Below are 6,502 nucleotides of genomic sequence, written 5' to 3'. Positions count from 1 at the left end.
TGAAGTAAGATACCGCAGCAGTAAGCTATCCACTTGCCCTCTCCCATGATCTGGTATGATTCTTCCTGTGGTCCTTACTCCCCATTAACTTGTAAAATGAGTATCATTTCAAGGTCAGGTATTAGGTGGCTTGGTACAAGAGCTATTTTTTTAAATGTCTATACCTCTGATATGTTTTTCTTCCTTTACCTATTTATTCCAAAGACTTCTTAAATTCCAGTTTATTGTGTCTGAAAGCTCCAATTGAGCACATTTCTCTACTTAATAGTGCGGCAGCTGTACACCTGTTATGGGGTCTCAGCTCACGCGGGTCAGGAGCAGAACCAGGCCATGGGAGCAGGTGTTGCTCAGCTCAGGAAGGGGCATGCAGCGGGGTCACGGGTAGACTGTGAGACGTGGAACCCAGCAATGGGCATTAGGGACGCAGCTATAAGCTTGGGGTTTCAAGAGCAGGCTTTGGGGCCCTTCAAGACGTAGGGGACAAGGCAAGATCCCAGTCCTGGAGAAACCAAGGGATGAGGACACAAGAACTCAGAGTCGAAGAGGGGACAAGATGGGGCTCAGGTGCTAAAATGCTCATACCAAACAGAACATTGGTCTCCAAAAAGAAATGCAGACACCCCTTCTTTGAGAAGGAATTGGGGGGATCAGTGTAGGGTGAGGGCAGGATCCATGTTATCGCACACAAGCTCCTGAGCTCGTAACTCCTTCAGCTGTGTGGTTACCCTTGATCTTTGCCTTTACTGTCCTCATTCACCGCCAACTTCTGCATGGACCAGCCATTTAGAACTGTGTAGACTCAGCACAAGGCTGTCCTCTGTGACCACAGGGGCCTTGAATGCTCATCTTGGCTGGATGGGAAGACTGACCGTTACAACTGGTATCCAGCTGACGTGGAAGCCAGATAGCGAAGACTAAACTTAGCAAAGTCTGAACTCGTGGGCTACTAGAATAAATCTGAAATATCGCCAAAAGTTATTTGACTATCACCGCAGTGGTATCACAAAAAAAAACTTAGAAGTCAGTTCTTACATTTAACATTTCGCTGTAGAGACAATAATCTCTCTTGTGATCACTAAACCACTTTACGAGATTAGCCGCTCATGGTCAGCTGAACTCAGTGGGGAGGTGAGATTTTTTTGGCATAGCTTTGCTGGGGCAAGGACCCATGTTGCAAATGTTGTCACTGTGTGGCTCCCGATCGGATTGGAGGCCCTCCGTATGTGGGGTGACCCAATCGGGTAGAGGTCAGGGGCAAGGGCAGTGAGAGAAGTCCCCCAAGGCAGAACAGAGGAGATGGAAGCTTGTTGACTACACCAGAAGAGAGCGATGGGCAGGACAGCAAGGGAGAGGCTGTCTGCCACAGGGAGGTGGTGGGGTGGGGGGTTGCCATCTGCAGTTAAGCGGGGAGGTGCGGAGGTAGGGACCCTATGGAATTTTCCTTTTTTGGTACCTTGTCCGGGTGTAAGTAACGCATTCATCGGCCAGGGTTTACGGATATTTTGAAGTAGGTCATCTGGACCTGTTTGTGTTTAGCCAGGGGGCTGGGGCTGCCTGTGGCCCTTCCCACCTTACTCAGACTTCCACCGTCCACAATGGTTGCCTAAAGGTGGTCTCAACAGTCACCATGATAGGAAGCTTCCCTTCCCCTCCAGTGGCAAGTTAACTCCTTAACTTCTTTAACTTAAAGTTTTTTTTACTTTTCTTATTTTGTTTTTTTAAAAGATTTTATGTATTTGTCAGACAGCAAGAGACAGCACAAGCTGGGGGAATGGGAGAGGGTCAAGCAAGGAGGCAGATGTGGGGCTCGATCCCAGGACCCTGGGATCATGACCTGAGCTGAGGGCAGACGCTTAACCGACTGAGCCACCCAGGCATCCCCCGAACTTAAAGATGGAGCAGTGGTAATAATGCAAGTTCTCTGAAGCAGTCCTGCAAGCGAAGACCTGTGCCATGCTTTGAAACACACTTCTTGAGAGTATTTTTTTTTTTTATTACACGTCGATGTTTACTCATATTGAAAATCAGCATGCAGGTACAACGGTAACTGTGGACAGCGTTCCTTATACTCCCGGCATCCCCAGGCTGATCGGAGTTCATGATAACCTAGACGCTTTAGACTGGCGTGCCCAAAAAGCCGAAGAAGTTGGCTCCTTGACCTTGCCCAGGTGCACCTGACTACATGGCTGAATCACAGATTTTGGCCCAAAGCCGAGACCACAGCTCAGCATCCCTGCAGCCTTATCTGCTACCTGGTATTGTTCAAGAAACTCTTCTGGTCTTCTTGCTGAACACTTTTTGGGAAGGAGGACCGACTTAGCAGACTTTATGTTTTAGCAAGAGCCTTTAGCCTGAGTGATGAATTAGCTAAACCTTTCTTTGCTTATATACAGATCATGCGTTGTTTCCTAGAAATGCTCAGAGCCAAGCCCTCTTGCCCAACCTCCCCACCCTCCCCCCATAGTACACTCCCTCTGAACATCTGGAAACATCTGTAGCTGGAACCCTTGGGTCTGCACGTAATCGAGTGTTACAGACCACGGGGTCTCCCTTCTATTGATCGATGGCCCTAAAATTCCTGTACAACTCATCGGGCCAGACAGAAACCTCGGAGCTGGTTTTTGGACGAGGGTCTGCTTCTCCCCGAGGTGGCCGGCCTCCTGGAGAAAATTCAGATTCTTTTCCAATCAGAACTCGTTTCTTGAGTATTGGCTTTTCCAGGGACAGCAGCCTAACCTGGGTTTTGGGTATTGAGGTGAGGATCACCAGGATTCAGAGCACACTCCGGGGGACACTGCCAGGAGTGTCCCAGGTGGCTCAGACCCCACAGCGTGATGCGTTTGTAGGGACCCACAGAGGCAGAACCTGTCCCGTGTCCACACACCATGGGAGTGATGCCCAACACCAAGCCGGCCATCGATGTGTTTCTGCTGAACAGGAGAGCAAGCCAACAAAGGAACAGGAATGAGCAGGAGACTGCAGCAAGGTCAGCATTTATGACCCATGGTTAGAGGCCCCCCGAGGACATTCCGCCCTGACCTGTCTGGAAGCAGAGGGTTTGACCTTGTGATTTAACTGAGATCTTTTCAACCTCTGACAGCTTTGCTAGAAAATCCACTAGAGGTGCCCAGGCCTCGGAGGGAATGTTTCAGAAACCACAGGACGCCCACTCCATCAGAGAGCCCTGGAAGCAACAGCAGGACAGGGGCGGCATTTCCAGAGCCTTCCTCGGAGGGAGGGGGAAGGACTGTGTGTGCACCCGGAAGGCTTGTGATGCTCGGCTTTCCGTGACAGCCCCAGCGTCAGCCCTCGGGAGCAGGCTTCTTAAATTGCGGGCTGAACGGCTCTGACTCACCACCCAACTCGTTCCTGCTCTTATTTTCCATTATAGAAACCTTATCTTGTGCGTCAAGATCCAAGATAAAAACGTGAGAATCTGAGAGGGTGGGAGCAGGGAGGGGGTTGGGCTGTGTGGGAGGAAGGAAAGGAGGACAGACGCCCTCATCAACACCCCCCACCCCTTTGCCTGGGAGGGTGTCTCCCGCCCAGAATGCAGAGCTGTTCCCTTGCTGTAGCTGCTGGTGGCCCAGGGAAGAAACTCATCCAGTGCGGGAGCTGCTCCCACAGCCCGGTGCCATCCCACAGGCTCCATGACTACTGGATGCAGGCTCAGTCCCCCAAACCAGCTCCTGAGTCCCTGACTCCTGACTCTGGGGTGACTTTTGTAAGGGCAAATATAAATGCAAAATAAGTTTAATTCTCCCGGTGGAAAGGGAGAGGAAAAAAGACTCCCCCACTTTTCCTTTTTCTTTCAGAATTCCTTTTTCCATCCTCCTCAAATGCTCATAAATCTTTTTTATGGGCCACAGAAGCCACTGGCCAGTCTTACAACTCAGGATTGTGTCCTGGAAGACCTGGGGTCATCTCTTTGTATGTAATCATCAAGGAAAGTAACACCCCATTTCCTCAGGGGGAGATGCGCCTACTTTCTCCTGACTCGACCTTGTGAAAGCTGCCTGATGCAAAAGATTTATCCGTTTAGCTACGGAAGACAGACAGACAGACAGACAGGCGTTTCTCTTTGCAACTCCTCCCGATGCTGGCCTGGGATTCTCATCACGTTCTGGTTTAATGTGGGTCAGTGATACACCTGTTGGCTTTCTCGTGTACCTTTGCAGAGGGGTTTGGGGGGTCAGGAGTCAATTTGGTTTTTAATTATATTCCCCACACTTTGTCCTGCACCAGGGACATGATTTTCACATCAAAGACAAGTGGGGAGACGAGAGATTCTATTGACCCAACGAAGGTGGTGCAGACCCAGCCTTTGGCAGCTTGTCTCCCAGATTCCTGGCCCCTGCTGTTCCCCCCACGGTGGGCTTTTAACTGAACAGAAGGCACTCCATGAGCATCAGAATATTGAACCCAGAGCTCTGGGAACAGGATTTCATCAGTGACGTGAGAGAGCTGAGGAGAGCTGGTGACGGTCCCCCGCGCACCAGATCCATCTCCAACCTGAGAGGCCACGGAACAATCCAGCGTGGTGACAGTCCTCTGAACTGTGTCACCCAGGGTGGCCTCAAATCCCTTGTTCAGTCCTGGGTTTGTGGCCTGCCCAGGGCTGTGGCTGTCCTCTCAGCAATTAAGGAGTCCCTCCCTCCATATAGGACATAACTACCTGCTCCGAGATCCTCCCCTCCCGGAACAGCAGGGATCCTCCCCCTGAATCAAACCCCAGAACTTGCATGAATTGGAGCGGCCTAAGCGTTAACCAGCATCTTTAATAGAGATGCAGAGCCGTCTGGGAGGGCCCTGCAGGCGTACCCACACCTTAATCAGTTCGCCATTTGCAGATGTCCACCAGGACCTTGCACTTGGAGTTTTAGAAGGAGAAGGTGAGGGCTGAAGAAGGGTTGATGAAGGAAGAAGCTGTTTTGAGGCTGGGCACCTAAGCAGGTGCATCGGGAGGGAGGGGCAGCTGGGAAGCCAGCCTGCGGGGCAAGTCAGCCCTGAAGGCGGTCAGGCGGCTGCCTCTAAGCAACCAGCCCAAGGAGCTAGACAACAACCACTGAGCAGTTGGGGAAAATGGCCAGAACCTGACAAAGAGCTGCAAGCTTCCCTTTTGGACCCACTTACAACTTAATACCAATCAGAGAAAATCAAATATGCGCCCTAACTCATCACCTAGGACACCCCGATTCTAGTTAGCCTGCTGCCAGCCTCCCCAGGCCAGCAGGCTCCAATCGGGGCAACCCCAGAACCTTCCCCTCGAGCTCTGTGAAGCACGCTGTCCTCCGCCTGCTTCCCGGTCTCTGGCAAACCCAAGTGCTGGCGTCTAGCTCCCTCGCTCAGGCCAGCTCTGGATAGGAGTAGTCCCTGCTGTTCTCGTTTGTTCCACAGAGGTAAGACCAACTTCTCTCATCTCGGAAGAGAGAAGATGCTGTCCAGGCTGCCAGATGGGTGGGTGGGAAGGGACAGGGCGATGTCCTCCCCTCCTGCCAAGGCGAGTCTGTATGACGCGTCCAGGGGGCTAGAGATGATGTTTAGGATGAAGCAAAGTGAGTGGTTGCCACAGACAGAGGCGTCATGCCACGTGCCAGCTCATCCTTCCAGAATCCCGACATTGCCTTACCCGACAGGTCTGCCATGCATCCCAGCCCGCCCTCCCCCAAGAACGAAAAGATCCGACAGGAGCCTGAGGTGGTTTCCACCTTGTTCTGGAAGCACCTCCCCCAAAGGGATACTCCAGCTCCTCAGACCTCAGGCCTGGGGGTATCATTCTGGAGCTTCATGGGAGGCAACCCTCTGGTGTGTCTCCTTTGGAAAGCAAACGCAAGTCCCACCAGGGGTCATGCTGGAAGCAGGAGGAAACCAGGATGCACGACCCCCACAGGATGAGCAAGACACTCTGCTTGGCAAGGCCTTGGGGGAGGCCTGATGAGAGGGATGACCAGATGCAAAACACAGGCCGCCTCTCCCCCTCCCAGTCTTCGGACGAAGACTGAGTCATCTTCCCAACACGAACAGTGACTCAGCCCCTGAGGGACAGAGTGGCCGGCCCTTTCTCTAGCTCTTCCTTCAGGAAATGGAATAACTTCCCATGAAAATATTCAGAGGCAGTAATGAAGGCCCTCGCCTTCGTCCTTTAAGCTAAAGCCTTCAGGAAGAGACTCCTATTTCCTTAAAAGTGGTTCTCCCACATTTTGAGAGAGTGGGAACTCAGCCCTGTGGGATGTCCCGGGGATTAGAAGGACACATACCGAACCAGGTCCCCAAATGTCTGTACCTATCAGAGATTAGATGGGACTGACGTCTTGACTAACTCCAGTGTTGTTGGTCTTTCCTTGGTTCCTGTTACTATCCACAAGAGTCCTGGGGGCCTCACAGAATGAAGGCCCTAGATGAGAAGAAAGACATCCACAAAGCAGATGCCAGCGAGCATCTCTGTGGCTGAAACCACCACATACTAGCATGTTTCGATTTCATCTTGTCATCAAAATGTCGC

At 51.8% G+C, this 6,502-nt stretch overlaps 1 long non-coding RNA gene across 1 annotated transcript; it reads left to right on the top strand.

The window, feature by feature from the left end:
- Nucleotides 1–2,449: 2,449 nt before the first annotated feature.
- LOC125095830 (uncharacterized) lies at nt 2,450–4,120 on the top strand. Its single transcript, XR_007125961.1, has 3 exons — nt 2,450–2,986; nt 3,101–3,428; nt 3,816–4,120. It is a non-coding gene; the product is annotated as an uncharacterized LOC125095830 (long non-coding RNA).
- Nucleotides 4,121–6,502: the final 2,382 nt, after the last annotated feature.

The sequence above is a fragment of the Lutra lutra genome, chromosome 3 (genome assembly GCF_902655055.1).
Source record: "Lutra lutra chromosome 3, mLutLut1.2, whole genome shotgun sequence".
NCBI classification, from domain to species: Eukaryota; Metazoa; Chordata; class Mammalia; order Carnivora; family Mustelidae; genus Lutra; species Lutra lutra.
Note: the sequence above shows the minus strand (reverse complement) of the source record. Positions and strands in the feature narration are given on the sequence as shown.